At 37.6% G+C, this 18,727-nt stretch overlaps 1 long non-coding RNA gene across 1 annotated transcript; it reads left to right on the forward strand.

Annotated features, from left to right (window-relative positions):
* The first annotated feature begins 15,023 nt into the window (after positions 1–15,023).
* On the forward strand, positions 15,024–17,517 carry LOC132633854 (uncharacterized). The gene is made up of 3 exons (XR_009579875.1): positions 15,024–15,460; positions 16,382–16,505; positions 17,201–17,517. It is a non-coding gene; the product is annotated as an uncharacterized LOC132633854 (long non-coding RNA).
* The last annotated feature ends 1,210 nt before the right edge of the window (positions 17,518–18,727 follow it).

The following is an 18,727-nucleotide window of genomic DNA, read 5'->3' on the forward strand; positions in this document are numbered from 1 at the left end:
AGCTTCATTCCATTTTATACAATCATTAATCCCCACTCTCCTTCTCGTTTGGGTTTACATACCAAATCCCAAGCTATAAGTGGGAATTTAGCCGTATTAACCTTCCCCTCCCATAAGAAGTTCCGACATATGGTTGTTATCCCTTGTTGACACCCAATTTTGTCCCTCCTTTATTTAATCTACTCGGGTTTCTAAATTTACTGACGAGCTAAATACTTTATTTTTTTCACAATATTTTATTGCTACTACTATTAATATCACTACTTTTATTTTCAACATTATGAGCATTACTTTATCACAAATTTTAAACGGTTAGTCATCATTTCGTTTTCGGGTTTGGACTCGTTAAATTAATTACAAGACAACGCTTTGTTAAATCATTATATTAATTGTCTTCATATAATATATTTTGTACTAGTTAAAATCCCAAGAGTAATTAAATAGAGGAGGAAGGAACAATTACTTTTCAGCCAAATTATTAGCCCATACTCTAATTAATTCACCCCAACATTTCAGATCAGCCCATATGTTTAATTCATCCATCCCAAATAATTTCCCTACTCAATCAAGCCCAAAAACTACCCGGTCCAGCCCACACCACATCACCCGACCCGGTCCAATTTTTATTTCCCTAAACCTAATACCTTCAGCCGCCTCCCTCATTCCCTTCTCCCTTTCTCTTCCGCTTCCTCACCTCTCTCTCTCTTCACGTTCTCCCCACACCTTCTCCCTGCCACTTCCACCATACCCCTGTCCCCCACGCCTCTGCCATCTCCATGCCTCTGCCATCTCCATCTCTCCTTGTCCCCCACGCATGTTCTTCTTCTCTCTCCCACGCTCCTCTCTTCACTTTAACGCTAACAAAACCCTATAAATATGTCGAGGTTGAATCGTTGAAAGGGGGATTTTTTGGGGTTTTTGGAATGGTTTATTCTTAGGAACAAGAAACCCGAATCAACAGAAAAGATTTAGAACCAAAAATTCCCTACAAAACATAAATTTTAATCAACAAAGACAACGAACAATTGCTCCATTTTCCTTTCATTTTTCTGTTCAAAACGTTAGTTACTTTAATCGATTTCGAGCTCGTCGTGTTCGAGTAGATTCGAGACGTCGACACCCATTTCACTGCGCACAAAAAAGGTAAACTTCGACACATTTATCGCTTATCGTCTTTAATTTCTGCTTGGGTTAAGAATTTAAGTTATTCTGCCGTCTTGAGTAGTTATGTATTTTCTTTGTTATTGTATCGCTTGTTCGATGTTTGGGAGCTGTTAGGATAGGATGTTAATCGCTAGAAGATGAAATTTGAAAGACATATGTTGTAGTTTGGATGTTTAGATTGAGTTTCCAGGGCTTAGAATCCATTTAGAGCCGAATATACATGATATATACAGTGGGTTATCGAGGTAAGAAGAAGGTATACATTAATATACATCTGATATGCACACCGTGGTATGTATATCTTAGGTATATTGCGTATGTGGTTAAAATAGATCAATACTGAATCACCTCCATGATTGTCTTTCGTCTGTAAGTTCAAGTTTTCTGTTTTGATGGCAGTGAGTATTAGTTGCCTGTTCTTCTGTGATTTAGAGGATTGCTATCGCATATGATTTATACCAATCGAGTCCTGAGACTGCATTAAATCACTGAAAGTTTAATCCAGTCCAGTCTACTACGCTAAGTGCTCGACAAATGTTGGTTTGATATTGTGATCTGAGTATGAAGTTAAGGTTTAGTTTGATGTTGTTTGGGCTATCTGTATCATGTTGAGTCTGCGACTAGGTGTGCATTGTTAATTTCCAACTCTCCATGACATAGCATTCCTTAAACTTTGCTCATAATAGTTCTCTTTTGTGTCTGTTGACGCTTGTCGAAGGAATCTAGTACATATAAAAGGATTAGGAACAATGTTCAAGTTTGGTGTGTTTTGTTCTGAGGGTCTAATCTAGATTGTGATGGACTGATATTTTATGTGCCATATGGCTCTCCCCTGCTGCCTCCTCTCCATGATTCATATTTATTTTTTTCAAACTGTACCTGAATTTGCAGTGCATCCCTTTCCTTTTAAAAGTTAGTCTAAACTTGGCCAACTTGTGTTCCATTCGTCTGCTAGCTCTGTATGCAATGTCCATGCCTGCTGTGTTCTATCCGTGACTCAATGCTTGTTTTCCTTTTTTTCATGATAAAATGAGAAACTGATTGTAAAAATGGAACTAAGAGGTGCTGATATTTTAATTCTGGTATTGTAAGCCACTGGCAGTGATGATGTTTTGCTATAAATCATAGTGTTATGCCTTGTCAATATAAAGAACATGAACTAAAAATGGGCCTGAATACTATAATATCCCTCTTGAACTTAATAGGTGTTTTGTATGTCTCAAATCTGCCATGTTTAGACTTGGGTGTGTATTATGTTTGACATTTGAAGAACATGTCACGTCCAAGTCATTCTTGATAATCAGTTTTCCCCTATTAGCACCTGTTCATTTGTTTTACTTGAACTGCTATATGGTTATACATGAACCTCCTTTCTCATACCCTACCCTTCTAACTCTTATATGTCGGAAACTACTTTCGTAAAACTAAGAAATAAGTGATATGACCTACTTGCTATTGAAACAAATGATTCCCCCACTTGTGTGCATCACTCTGCTCAATCAGGTTACTCAGTCAATCCCTGTTTAAGGTGTTTTGAGACTTAGTGTTTGTTTATGAATAATGGATGTTATGATAAGTTGTACTAGTTCTACTGAACTGGAGGTTATAGGATCAGATCTGTCGCGTTATTGTCTATTCAATTTCTTTTATGATTCTTATATTGCCAAGTATACCATGTTTGATTATATGCGTATATATATATGGCCAGTATATTACATGTTTATCGATTGCATACTAATCCCTTTTCTTTTCATTTTTTTTTATGCATGAACATCACATACGAGTCCAAGGGGACTCGTCTCATCCGCATTTGGCGTTGGGTTAAAAGCCCAAACAAAACCTCCTCCTATATCAGCCCAATCTGCAGTCATACGAGAAAACAAAATCTAGTCCAAAGCCCAATAAACAGAACAGCCTACAACTTCATTACAAAGAAGGATACTGGGCCGAAGCCCAATAATGTCAACAGTTTGCAGCAATTAGGCCTAAATAAATGGGCCAAACCTATTTAACTTTCTCCTCTCTTCCTTCTTATTGTTGTACTTTATTTGCTTTGTGTAACTAACATTTATGCTTGTTAATTAAGATAGACTTTAGTAACATTAACGGTTTTAGTTTAATTATGGGTAGTTAATTCCATAAAAATTACATTCAACTCTATTTTCTAAATTGTTAATAGTATCTATAATATTTACTTGGAGTAATTGATTTTTCAAATTGGTGCTTACATATCTTCAAGCTAAAAGAATCAACATTCACTCTTACTATCTTAGAAGTTTTTAAAACGTAACAAATCTTACACTAACGTTAATTTATTCTAAGAAATAAAAGCCAATTAGTTTAACGGATAGCTTTTTCACTTTAATTCCTTTCCAACACTTGAAATACATATTTGTTTGAAACAACCTTAGCGCAATATATACATTAAACTATTAGTCTTTATATGAAACCTTTAAAATTTATTTAGCATTAATCTCACAATAACTCTTTTAATTTGTGAGTCGGCATAACTCATTTTCCTTTAAATACATATCACATGTCCTGTTTCTTTTAGTTTATTTTAAACTCTTTATGCAACTATTATTTTTCTACAAGTTTTACTTTAAATAACTTTAGGAATACTTATAAGATATTTTCTTAAATATTTAAAACATTACATTTACACTCAGCCTGATTAAATCATAAGTCCGGTCGGTTAACCATTGTTAATGGGTCTTAAAGGGTGCCTAATACCTTCCCTTTAGACTAATTGAATCCTTACCTAGAATCTTAAGTTTCGCAGACCTTAAACAGAGTTAACTTTAAACATAACTTTAATAAACTTTAGGTGCCCTAATTCACCATAAATAATTAGGTGGCGACTCCTTAACAACAAAACAAAAAAACAGGAATCTCCAATATGTTATACTCTAATTTGACCCGGTTAAAATGGGGTATGACATCCCTTTCATAACTTGCTTCGGTAGAATGAAAATGGATGACCAGTAGCTATGGACATGGAGTAGGACAGCGTTAACCAGCAGGGTCCTGCCCGCATATGATAAGTGTCGTGTACCACAGCATTTTACTCTGGCTGTTAGTTTGTCGATAAGTACTTCGCAGTCTATTTTAGATATCTTTTTTGCAGATATAGGAACTCCCAGGTATCTAAAAGGAAGTGTCCCTCTTGAGTAACCTGATAAGTCACAAATGTCCGCTATGCAGTGGGTTGACATGTTGGCACAGAAGATACTAGATTTTGGGGGGCTAGTATGTAAACCCGAAGCATCTGAGAAGGTTTTCAGCCCTCTTAGCATCCATAGTACTGATTGAAACTCACCTTTGCTGAACATGAGAACATCGTCCGCGAAGCATAAATGATTCAGCTGCTGACTTTTACATTTGGATGAAATTCAAATCCCACCTGATGCGCCACCACCTTCATTATCCGAGTGAAGTATTCCATGCATATAACAAAAATAAGGGGGGAAATGGGATCCCCTTGCCGCAACCCTCTTCTCCCCTTTATACTCCCATATAATCCTCCATTAATCGCTATAGTATACTGTGGTGTAGTAATGCAAGCCATCGTCCACCTGATAAATTGGTGCGGGAAATTCAGCGCATGCATCATTTCTTCCACAAAAGCCCACTCCACTGTATCATACGGTTTTTTCAGGTCTATTTTAATCAGGCAGCTGCTAGGAGAGTTTTTCCTATTGTATAATCGCACCAAATCTTGACATATAAGGATATTTTGTACAATTGTTCTTCCGGCGACAAATGCACTTTGGTTTGGGGAAATGATGCTAGGTAGCACCTGCCTTAATCTGTTAGATAACATTTTAGAAATAATCTTGTAGCTCGTGTTACAACACGCTATTGGCCTGTAGTCCCCAACATTTTCGGCATGCTCAGATTTTGGTACTAGTGTAATCACTGTATTATTCCATGCTTTCAACAGTTTGCCCGTTCTAAAAAATTCCATAACCCCTGCTTGAACATCCTTTTTCACTATTGGCCAGCAATCTTTGTAGAACTGGCTACCATACCCATCTAGACCTGGTGCCTTGTTCCCATCTATTGCCCACAAAGTTTGTACCACTTCTTGTTCGCTAAAATACTTCACCAGTGCCTCACGGTGGGTGTCAGATAAAACAGCCCCTTGCTGCACAGTGTGGCTGCTCATTGGTTCCCTATTGAGTGTCGGTGTCCCCAGCAAGTCGGTGTAAAATCCCACAAAAGCATGAGCTATGTCATTCATATCAGTCCATGTATTACCGAATGAGTCCCGGATGGTGAATATCTTATTATTGTTCCTCCTATCCTTTAGTATGCTATGAAAGAACTTGGAATTATGATCCCCGGCCTTTAACCAATGTACCTTGCATTTTTGTTGTAGAAATTGTCCCCTTGCCTCTTTCCATACCTGGAATTCCTCAGCCAGTCGCCTCTCATTAGCCATTAAGTTCACATTTGTAGGATCATTTTGTAAATCCGATTGACAAGCATCAAGTGCCCTTCGAGCTCTTTCTGCATTCTGCTCCACGTTGCTAAATCTGTCATTGTGTAGTACCCGAAGTGATGCTTTTAGTCTGTTCAGCTTCCCAACCAATTTGAACATACATGTACCTGGTATATTCCTCTCCCAATCCCGTTGTACTATCTCCTTGAAGTTGTCAGCCAACCGCCACATATTATAATACCGGAACCTTTTTCCCCCCTGATGTTGTCCATTGTCCCAGCTTATGATCGCTGGACAGTGGTCCATTAATCCTTCATTACCAAAATGTACTTCGGAAGCAGGTAAGTTGGTAATCCATTGTGAGTTAACCAAGACTCTGTCAATCTTACTATATACTCTAGTTTCATCTCGATGCTTGTTATTCCAAGTATAGAATGCCCCCGACGATTTAAGGTCGTGCAACGAACATTCCCCCACACACTGTTTGAATTCCCTCATTTCGGCTAGAGTCACTGGACTGCCCACCCTTTCGTTTCTATTAAGTACACAATTGAAATCCCCCATGACAGCTCATGCTCCATTTACCGTGCCATGTATCCCTTCAATTTGTTTCCATAATTCTCTCCTCAGTCCTTGATCATTGAACCCATATACTATTGTAACCCAATATTTATGTTTCGCACCTCTATGCTCCACTTCACAATGTATTAGTTGTGATGACACTAGCATTATCTTGACATTATACATCATTGGTTTCCACACTAACCATATTCTCCCCCCAGGGTGGTGGGATAAGTTTGTACTAAACGCCCATCCATTACACAAGTTAAGAGCAGCCCTCGGTGCTGTTTGTCTCTTAACCTTAGTCTCCAGGAGCCCAAATAGACCAACATTGGCATTATGCATAAACAGGTTCATTTCCTTCTGTTTATCTAGTCTATTCAAGCCCCTGGTGTTCCAGAATCCGATCCTATCCATGGGGAGGGGGGGATTGGCATTACCCCTCCCTATATCTAGACTAGTTCCCTTTTGCCTCCCCTGCTTAGTGTTCATTTCTGAACCAGCCACTGCCCTTGGATTTGAGGTCTGCTGCCAAGGCTCTTGTGGCATTTCTTGTTCCTCCACATCAAGTCTTCCCCCCAGAGGAGCATATGAATTGCTCGTCTCTGCTACCTCTTTCGGCTTATAACTCTGCTTAGTGTTCTGATGCACCCCTTTAGGTGCTCCAGCCCCTTTTCCTGTAGCTTCCCCCGTCTCTTTCCTCGTTGTAGTTGCTGGGTTGTTGTTGCCTATACCCTGCTGTTGATCCACCTTCGTAAGCTCATCCTTGCTCGTTACCTTACTTTCCTGTAATTTACGACAATTTTGTTTATCATGCCCATAGATCCTACAGTGCTCACATAATATTGGCTTCCACTCATAATGGATCTCTTGCTCCACAATACACTCCTTTTCATTCTCAAACATCATAAATTCCGGGTATTTTTGGTTCAAAGGGACCTCCACCATTACTCTAGCATATACCAATCGCTCCCTCATAGTCGTGGCGCTATCCGCTTTTAGTGGTTTCCCCACCAGACTTGCTATTTTGGTCAGCGCTTTGGTACCCCAATATTTCAAGTCTAACCCGTACATTCGGATCCATATCGGTACCCTTTCTACCTGCACTTTACTCATTGCAACATCAGGTTGCCATGCCTTGACCACAACTGGTTTTTTGTCAAATGTTTGAGTTCCTTCTTCCACTGCCTTATCTCTCCCAACACTGTCATCAAATCGTACTAGAAACACTCCACGATTGACTTGTGCAATTTTATCGATACCCAATGCACGTCAGATTCGCCTGAAATACCCTTCGATGACATTTAAGGGGGGGTTGGATCCCAACACATAGCACACCACCGCTGTGTGCCAATACGCTACCTCCTCATTGATGTCTTCTAGAGTTATTTTGACATTTGACCCAGTGGAGTCCTCTGCTATCAGATCGCACCCAGCACTAGAGGATGTGTTCCCCACCACGTTACTCCACGATCTCACCGGTGACCCTAGATCTAGAGGTACCCCGCCACTTTTCTCTTCCAATTCGGCTTGATCTGCCCAAGATGCTCCCTCCGACCCCGGCGATTGCGCCGTTGCACCCATTGGATTAGGTGGTGGCGGCGGCGCCCCTTGCTTCAGATTTAGGGGTAAAACCGCTTGTACCACATTTACACTCATTGTCTTCTTTGCATCTACTGATTGTGGAACTCTCGTTCTCTTCCCTTGCCCTCCCCCTCTAGCCTTCGATTTTCTTGCCATCCAGGCTTAGCTGAGAGAAGCTCTCATTCTAGAGAGAGAAAGCTGCTTCTCAAGATTTTTATTTCAATAGCGTTGTTTTTGAGATATTTACTCCATTATTTATTAGCACTACTCCGCCTCTTAAAGAGAGATGTATTGACTCTTTTTGCCTTACAAGCCTCTTCTCACATCTCTCTAGAACTCTATTCTCTATGTGAATGGATTTGCTTTTGGCCCCCAAAGGCATTCCAAATTAGACAGTTCAAAGAATGTTTATTTCACTATTAAGGATCTCAGCGAGTTGTTGTTGCGTTAACTCATATATTATTTTTTTCTCTAGTTAATGTGGAGTCATGATATTCCTGAATAGATTGACAAGATTACTTGTAATATCTTCAGCTGATCAACACTATCACAGAGATAAATTGCATTTTCTGCAAAAAAGAAAAAATGAGTGATCTCCAAATTTCCTTCTTGTATGTTGTTAACTTTAAAAGAGGAAATTAGTTAAAAGGGGTCTTTACAAAATGGAATAGATGTGTATGACCCTCTGTATACATAGGCGATCTTGACATAACACAGTGACGATCTGTTATATTTTGTGGAGGGCCGCCATTTAATCAATTCACCTATCCATCTGTTTGTTGGGTTGTTTGAAGCATAGTATTTAGGCCTTCCATAGCCATGATCACTTAGATACATTATATAAAACGTTTGAGTTGCATTCAAATATAGTAACGTTCGATTTTCAGAGTCTTTCTTTGTTCTCATTACCATGATCACTCCGAAATCTTGTTTGTTTCACAAGGAAAACATTAACGACATGCTGTGTTCTGGATGAGAAACAATCATTGTAACTAAAAGCAATTACTATCTAAATACAAATAATTTTTCATAAAATGATTCTTAAGAAAATATTTCCAAAACCCACCTAAAAAAGGTCACTATGAAGCTTGACATGGCTAAGGCTTATGATAGGGTGTCATGGATCTTTCTAACAAAGGTTTTGAGGCAATTTGGCTTCTCAGAGGTGATTGTAGACATGGTATGGAGATTGGTATCAAACAATTGGTATTCAGTGCTAGTAAATGGCCAATCTCATGGATTTTTCATTCTACTAGAGGCTTGAAGCAGGGTGATCCCTTGTCACCAACTTTGTTCATCATAGCAGCTGAAGTCTTGGCTAGAAACCTGAATAGTCTACATGAAGATACTGCTTTTAAAGGATATGGCATGCCAAAATGGAGCCCTCAGATCAACCATTTATTATATGCTGATCATACCATACTTTTTTGCTCAGCTGATCCTGTGTCATTGAAGAAGATGATGAAGATCTTGAGGGACTATGAGAAGACATCTGGTCAGCTGGTTAACAATGACAAGAGCTCTTTCTATGTGCATGAGAAAGTTCCACCAGCTGTGGTTAACAGAATTAAAAGGACAACTGGTATGAGGAAAGGCTCTTTTCCTTTTACATATCTGGGTTGTCCAGTATTTTATGGTAGAAGAAAAATTATCTATTAAGAAAGTTTGATAAAGAAGGTCACTACTAAAAAAACAGTATTTTCCGACCTCAAAAAACCGACCTCAGTTGAGGTCGGTAAAGTCATAATATTTATTTTTCGATATTTTTAAAAATAAACCGACCTCATGAGGTCGGTAATATTGTACCAAAATTTCAAAAAATAAAGTACCGACCTCTCTAGGTCAGAAATTCATTTGATGCAAAATATTATAATTTTATTTTTAATTTAAAAGAATACCGACCTCACAAGGTCGGTTTATTAAAAATAAATTTTAAATTATTTTTAATAAACCGACCTCGTGAGGTCGGTATTCTTTTAAATTAAAAAATAATACACATATCGACCTCATGAGGTCGGTATAATTAGTCAAATAAAATAAAATACAGACCCTTTATCGATCTTTCCCCTTTCTCTTTCTTTTCCTCTCACCTTTTCTCTCCCCCTCTCTCTCTAACCCTAATAACGGAGTTGCCAGTCACGCTCGCCGTCGTCTGCCATTGTCGTCGTGGTCCATGGCCTTTTCCCTCTCTCTCTCTTTTGATCTGACGTTTTCTCTCCCCCTCTCTCTAACCCTAATAACGCCACCTGCCAGTCACCGTCGCCACCTGCCAGTCACCATCGCCACCTGCCAGTCACCGTCGCCGCCGTATGCCGTTGCCGTCGCCGGCCTATCTGTCAATTTGAGGTATGCTTTCTTTGTTTTCTTAGATTAAATTGTGCTAGTAGCTAGAATTATTAAGAAATCTACTGGTTCTCTAAAAAAACCTAGTGATTTGTATTTATTAGCTTATACATGCGTTTCTATATTTATCAATTCATAAATTTCCCTCTATATATGCTTTGAAAGCTAACAACCTTTGTTGTCTTGATTTCCCTATCTAGTTCTAGTAGTAGTCGGAATGCGTAGCTAGCTCCTCAGCATCAGTCAAGCTAATGAATGATGGGAAGGGAATTAACAAAAGTAGCGCTTTCTTTTTCATGAATGAATTTTGTTTTTATTACCTTTGGTAGGTTGTTGTTCTTGTCACTGCTTCGTTGGGCACGCCCGCCAGGCAGTACTACTTCTTCAGGGCTTAGCTTTTATAAAGGTACATAACATTTGATCTAGTTAACTAGCTAGCTTGCCTATTTATCATCATCAACTCCTGCGAGCTTCTTTACTACTTCTAAAGATGCTTCTAATTTGTTTTCGTTTGTCGCTACTCATCCTTATTTAATTTAGTTGCTTCTTCCTGTCAGCGCTTAGCACCACCTACCTTTTCTATTCTTAAGTTGCTCTTTGGCTTTCGCTGATGCATCTTTTAATTTGTTACCCTCCAAAAAGCTAACAGATCGATGTGCCTCAGTCAGACTCAGCTTAATGTTGTTAGAATAACATAAGAGAAACAATTTTCATTTATATGTTTGAAAACTATCTGAAATCATACACGGGAGGAAGGTGACAAAACCCCTCTTCTAAAAGCCAAAAGAAATTAATTAACGCAAGAGTAATTAGCTATTCAGTTGCACTCTTGAATGAATGAATATGTATGTTCCATTTCTTGTCTCCTCCCTTCTCCTCTCTTTAAACAATTATTAGCGGCAGAATACCTAAAGACCATCCTTTCAAATTTCTTTTAAACTATTGTTTGAGGGGGTAACGATTATAGAAAAACCAAGAACATAGGGTAACTAGGACCAAGTATCGTTGGAGGGGGTCTTTAGGTATTCTGCCATTAACAAGTTGCATCTCAATATTGTTGGTTTTATTATCTTTCTGAATGGTTAACACATTAAAATCTCTACGATACACTACTCACAATTTGTCATCCGATTTCAAGCTTGGATATATATATATATACAGGGGCGGATCTACACCTTGCCGAGGGTGTTCACCCGAACACCCTCGGCAAAAAATTACAATGTATATAGAGGGTAGATTTTATGTGTTTATGTATATATATTAACTTTTGAACACCCTGAACAAATACAAAAGGTTAGCTCAAGTGGTCCAGGGTGTTCAAAATTGTCTCCAACATCCTAAGTTTGATTCTTAGGGATAACATTTTTTTTATATCTAGCTTTTATTATTTTTTCCGAACACCCTGAGTAAAAATTCTAGATCCGCCACTATATATATATATATATATATATATGTGTGTGTGTGTGTGTGTGTGTGTGTGTGTGTATGATTTTGTTGGCTTGATATTTGAAGTAAGAAAAGGTCTTAGTTAATGCCTCTTTATTCATTTTCGATGGGCAGGTCGACCCTATCTATTATTCCTTCTGTTTCGTCTTTGACGGGTGCATGTGAATTTAAGAAAGAAATAGTTTTCGCACATACCAAAAGTAAATTAAGAACTTGTGGCTTAAACATGTTATATGACATTTGTATGAATACAACAGCATGTCATTAAGGTTAAATATCAAGTTAAATAGTTTCCAGATATTAAAGGTGTCATTCTTTATCGCTTTGTTTCTTCCACTCCAATGTCATACCCTCATAAATCCTGCAAACTAACTACCATCATGATCATGTACGTAGTAAATCAAAGACATATTAAAGTTCTAATTTCGTTTATACTGTAGATATAGTGATGTCCTAACCATATCATTTCTATGTAAATGAGTGTGGTGCTTGCAGAAAGTGATGTTATATCATTCTATACACAATCAGCAATGGGAGCTAGCTTTGCCTTGGCAAAAAGTGAAGAGTAGAATCTCAAGGTAACTAAAACCAAGCTAAGTTATAAGACAAGGTACGGGCGGGCGGGGGGGGGGGGGGGGGGGGGGGCGGGACTGACCTCTTCATTATAAGACAAGAATGGAGAATGTTTAATTCCTACAAATTGGATCAGTACTCTTTTTTTTTTTTTTTGAAGGCTGAAACTGCACTTCCATGTATTATTTATTTATATATATATATATAAACGAACAAAGGAGGGGGATTAGTACTCTTGAAAGCATAACACTGAGCAGATAGCTGATCCCCAGAGTTTCAGAAGTGTGCATACTTAACCTGCATATTTTTTTTTTTTTAGTAGTACTCAGGTATATTTGCATGAAGATTTGAATTTTCTTGGGCATGTTGCTTCTCTTTTTCTTCCTATGTCCTTGGTTCTTTGTTCCTTTTTAGTCCTACTTCAGAATGTTATTTTGATCAAGGTTCCTTTTCCTTGCTAACATAGATTGTCCAAGCAACCCGATTGTCAATACGTTTAGAGCAAACATGCACGGTTGACACCCACTTCAATAGTACAGTAACTTTAACCCTGAACAAACTGTATAGGGCATACTGATGCTACTATTGAAATAGTAATACTCAGTATATTCTATGCAGAAAATTTTAGGCTTGGTCGTTCTGTATTAATCCTGTCCACACTGTCATAGCTACTATGAAGCGTATTAATTAGACCACCTTAATCTTATCATGTAAATTCAAAGAGAGAAGAAATTATAGATGCGGGAACTTTAATGGCTTCTATTTGAAGGAGAGGGCCGGAGAGGGGAAAGAATTTAAGGAGAGTATCAGAAGAGAAGGAGAGAGAGAGAGGTGAAAGAATTAGGAGTATAACAACAAAGTCTAAAGCATTGCATCAGTTTCTTACACACAGATATAAATGTATAGTACTCGTACTACCTTCGTTCCAATTTATGCGAAGATATTGATTGAGTATGAAGTTTAAGAAACAAAGTAAGACTTTTAAAATTTATGGTCTAAAATATTAAGCTCTAGATATTTATGTAGTTATAAATCATTTCATTAAGAATATAATGAGTATTTTAAATTAATTGTTGCTAATTATAGAAACGTGTCATTCTTTTTTATTAATTCACTAACAAAGAAACAGGGTCATATAAATTGAACAGAGGGAGTAGTTGATGTTTTTAGTTGGGGTAGATGTGTGTTAATATGTATCACCTTTTTGGCTAGTTAGAAGTTTGGTATTTAATTATTGGCAGGTCATGTATAAACAATGATACCGAGAATTTTATCAAGTGAAAAAGTCCATTTTCCTCTAACTTTTTCCATAGTGTTTAATTCATCTACTACAGTAGTTTTTTGTTTTGGCTTAATAAAGATACTATACTTGCTATGGAAGTACAAAATTTTGACTCTTCTATGAGTTCTTTTTCTATTCATCTGTGAAATATCATGGACCGATTCTAAAATGTCGCAGAAGAAATGGAAAGCGGTAGAGATGGAGCCGTGCTTAGTGTGAAAGGGCATGATGCATATCAGCTAGTGTAGACATGGAACCGTGCTTAGTGTGAAAGAGCATGATGATGATGGGACTCACGTGTCAAACACACAAAGGCATGTTTGAATGTTAATGTTGTGGTGGATATGTGGATTGTGTGAGTGTTTTGTGGATGTTTGCGAGGGGTGAAGTAGTCTAATGTTGTAGACTAACTTAGTGTAGACTAGTTTAATATTTTGTGGATGTTTACAAATGTTGAAGTAGTTTAATGTTGTTTTGATGTTTGCGAAGGTTGAAGTAGCTTAATGTCTCTTATGAATGTGTGATTGACGTTTTTATTCAACTTTGAAGTAGTTTCGAATTGAATTTGATGTATTGGTGGTTGTAATATATGTGTTGTAATAGTAGCTTAATGTTTTATGTATTTATAGTAGTTTGGTATATTGTTGGCAGCTATTTGAGCTGGTTTTAGTTGAAAGTAAAATTATTTTCATCTTGACAGGGGGCAGCTGGAATAATAGCTAGGTGCTACCATTTTTTATTTTTATTTTTGCAGAGTACCGACCTCATGAGGTCGGTTTTGGGCCCAGAAACTGCTAATTACCGACCTCATGAGGTCGGTTTTCTGCAAAATTTTCCCAGAAATTACAAATTACCGACCTCATGAGGTCAGTTTTTTGCAAAATTTTCCAGGGAATTGCAAATTACCGACCTCATGAGGTCAGTTTTCTACAAAATTATCCGACATATGGCAAATTACCGACCTCATGAGGTCGGTTTTCTGAAAAAAAATTTCAGAAATTGCAAATTACCGACCTCATGAGGTCGGGTTGCGACAAATATTTTGCAGAAATTGAGAAATACCGATCTCACGACGACAGAAATCTAAAACAATATATTATATATTCATATAAGTTACCGACCTCAGGAGGTCGGTAAACTAATATCATTATATTATTAATATAATTTACCGACCTAATGAGGTCAGTACTTTATATAATTAATATCTGACTAAAAAATATTACCGACCTCATGAGGTCGGTTTTTTGCGACCTCATGAGTTTGTTAATATTTCCGACCCACTCTTTTCCGACCTAATTTTGAGGTAGGGTTTTGCCCAAAACCGACCTAATTTTGAGGTCGATTTTTTAGGTCGGAAATTGCCCTTTTTTTAGGTCGGAAAATACAGTTTTTTTAGTAGTGGGTGATGAATGGAGTGATGTCTTGGCAAAACAGGCTGCTGTCATTTGGTGGAAGGTACATATTAATTGCACATGTTCTACAGATAATGCCAGTCTGCTTATTATCTGCAATGAATCCTGTAACACCCCAAAATTTTCTTTTTTGAAAGTAACACCTCAAATTTTTTTTAGAAGAAAAAAAATTATTTTTTTTAGTTATGTTTCGGGTGACCTGCCTTCGGGAGGTCGTAACCCCATCCGAATTTGAGAATTTGGGAAAACTCATAAAATGAAAGTTGTAGATAATTGAAATACCTTTCCAACCATATATTATGGGCTTATAGGTGACATCTGGATAAAGAGTTATGGACGTTTTAATGCAGAAAGGTCAAGCTGGACAGCAAAATTCGGCCCAACCCGATTCCAAGTCGGGTCAGGCCCAACCCCTTAGCCCATTAAGGGATATTTTCAGCTCCCTTCTTCATTTCCAGACCAAGATTTTCCAGAACCTCCTAGAGAAAGAGAGAGAAGAGAGTAGAGAGAAAAAAACCAAGATTTGATCAAAATCGGAGCTCCGAATTCCAAAGCTCGTGAAGAGAAAAGTGTAGTACGAGTTGTCATCGTCATTTTAAGCTAAATATTGACCTTGGGGAAGGATATTTTCGTGGTTGAGCTACTGCTAAGGTATGTATAAGATTTATTTTATGTTATTAAAGTGTTTATTTGGAGTTCTAACGGATTAGAACGGAGAAGATGACATTATAAACTCGTTTGTTGCCTTATTGCAATTTATGGATTGGGGGCTGTTTTGTTGGATTTAAATGGGTGGAATTGGTTGAGTTATGATGTACAATGATTGTTGATGTTGTTGATAAGTTGCTGTTTTCGAAATTGGGAGAATAAAGTGTATGAAAATATCGTATACAAAGCGTATACTGGGCTGTTTTGTATGATTTTTATGGCTGTTTTGTGATAATATTTTGGGGCTGTTTGATATGATTTTTGTGTGGCTGTTTTATGATAATATTTTGGGACTGGTTGGTGGTTGTTTTGAATTATTTTGTGGGCTGGAATATCAAGGGAGTTGCTGACCAGATTTTTGTTTTGCAAACCCGTTTTTGGATTGGGACTGCTGTTAGAAATTTTAGCATAACTCCTTGTATACAGCTCCGTTTTGAGTGGTTCAAGATGTTCTGGAAAGCTATTTCATAGACCTAAAACTTTCATCAAGGCTGTAAAATCCATATTTTCCTTTAGCTACCCGAAAAGAGGTGATGAAGTGCAGGGGGAGGTGCTGTCCAGATTTCTGTTTTGAACATTCTACATGGACTGCTGTTAGTATTTTGAGCATATCTTTTTGTACAAAATTGTTGTATGGGTGATTCGAATTTCTATGAGACCCTAAGACATATATCTACAACTTTCATTGAGTACACAAAGTCCAGTTTTTCCATTTACCCCTTCGAAACTGAGCAACAATACAAGACAGTAGCGCTGTCCAGAATTTCTGTTTTGATGGTTTGGGCTGATTTTCGTTGATTTCGTGTTTAGTTGTGATGTGCTGGAACTTTTGAACTTAAGTAGATATTTGATTGTGTATTTAAGGTATATATGCTCTTGTACAAGCTAAGAGGAATTATTTGACGAAGTGGACTTTGGTCGGTCTATGGCGTAGATGATTTGAACTCCTCGAGTTGTGGTAGAACTTGTTATGTGGTAAAACGCCAAGGTTTGTGTATAAACTTGAACTTAAAATATCTTTATTTTTCTGGAATTTTGAAGTATCTTGATGAGTTATTTCTTTACTCTTCATCTTATATTATTATATGGTTATTGTCTCAAGTATTGCAAGACTTTTGCTAAATCGCCCACTTGTACGAATTGCTTGATCATTTTGCATTCTTGTTGGGACTTTGTCCTTCTTGTTATGGTGACTAGTCATCGATATTGGCATGCCCCTCGATTCGGATCTTGCCCATCTTGACTTTGGATTTACATTTCGTCTTGACGATGGATTTTCGTCCATTTTCGAGTACGAGTGGAAAGCCACTTTCAACATGGTTCTTGATTCTCTTGATATGGGCTTCGGTCCTTCTTGATTTCGGGGCTTCGGCCCGTCTTGATATTGAGTGTGCGTAGTGTGATGGCATGACGTACATATTGGGCGAAAGTGGTTATTTGACAAATTCTCTTGAATTAAATTATAAGCTTTCTTAATACTTGAGCCTTAGAATATTAGTATTGATATTTTGAAACTCTTCAAGGTTTGTATTCGATACTTTGATATACTTGTTCACTTGGGCTTATTGTTACCTTATTGAGCCACCTACGGCGAACAAGGGAATTGGAGAATTTAATGGCTCCAAGCCCAAAGTTTATACACCACTAAGCTTCATGCTTAGCGATAGTTGTTTTCTATCGTAGGTAATGCGCGAGATGAGGTATGAAGATGGCCATTTGGAGTAGACTTTATGGGAGCCCTTGTGAAGATCACATCTGCATATGCATCTAGTTTTTGTAAATTTTTGGGGACTTGTACATGATACATATGTGGCACTTACGTATGAAATTTTGAAGGCTTGTGGAAAACAAGACCATGTGCTTGTAACTTAAACTTGATGACTGGTTTTGCTATTTTAGGGTGTGTTTTTTACTCAAGTCATGCCATATACTGAATTTGTATTTTGTCTTGTAATTATGTACAAAGGATGATAATAGTTTTGTGAAAATCACTAGTTTGAGTTTTGTGCATCTTATGTACCCGTAATGGTGTTGATTTGGAAATAAAATTTCAAAACAAAGTTTCTTAAATGTGTTGACTATTTGAGAAGGGAATTACCATTTTAAAATGATACTCTGCTATTTTATTTCATCTAAGAAAATTTTTGGAGCGCACAAAAAAAAATAAAAAAAAATGTCGTACTTCCAAATTTTTTCGCATGGGCCTTTTTCCGCTATTAAATATATTTGTGAATATCTTTTGGCATAAGTTCCTTCTAAACGGTGTAAGTGTAAAATTGGCTTTTGTTCGTAATAGTGTCCTCCCAAAGGGGGTGCTACAAATCCTCTGAAAGGTGTTATAGACCAATTACATAAGATCTTTGCCAAGTTCTTTTGGAGTAATACTGCAAGTGTTAAAGGCAAGCACTGGGTGGCTTGGGAGAAAATGTGTTTGCCAAAGTGTGAAGGTGGTCTTGGCTTTAGATCACTGCACGATATATCCAAAGCCTTTTTTGCAAAACTCTGGTGGAATTTTAGAACTAACATTTCTTTATGGGGAGCCTTCATGGGTAACAAGTATTGCAGGAAGTTGCATCCAGTTATAGTACAGGCCAAAGCAGCATCAAATGTGTGGCAGAAACTGGTGGCAATGAGAGATGATGTAGAACATCACATATGGTGGCAATTGAAAGGAGGTACTTCTAGCTTCTGGTTTGATAACTGGACAAAACAAGGTGCTTTGTACTTTGTTGATAATGACCTGGTCATTGATGAGGAGATAGAGGTGAAGGAATTTATATCTGATGGGGAGTGGAATTTGCCAAAATTACAGGAATTTCTTGCTGAAGAAACTGTGGAATACATACAACATACCATTAGTCCAAAGCTGATTGAAGTTGATAATGATAAATCTTGGTGGATAGGTGAAACAAATGGAGAATTCACAGTCAAAAGTACATGGGAGGAAACTAGACTAAAGCAAGATAGTCTTGAAGCTTATAGATATATCTAGTTGAAGGGATTGCCTATTAAAATAAGTTTATTTTTATGGAGAGTTTGGAGAGATGCATAGCAACTGATGACAACCTTAAGAGAATGCACATCAACATTGTCTCAAGGTGCTGGTGCTATCAAGACCATAAGCAGGAAACCATGTCCCATCTTTTTCTAACTTCTCCAATAGCTTTCAAGCTTTGGAAACAGTTTGCTTCTTATGCAGGTTTTAATATA

Source organism: Lycium barbarum, chromosome 3 (genome assembly GCF_019175385.1).
Source record: "Lycium barbarum isolate Lr01 chromosome 3, ASM1917538v2, whole genome shotgun sequence".
Taxonomy (NCBI): Eukaryota; Viridiplantae; Streptophyta; class Magnoliopsida; order Solanales; family Solanaceae; genus Lycium; species Lycium barbarum.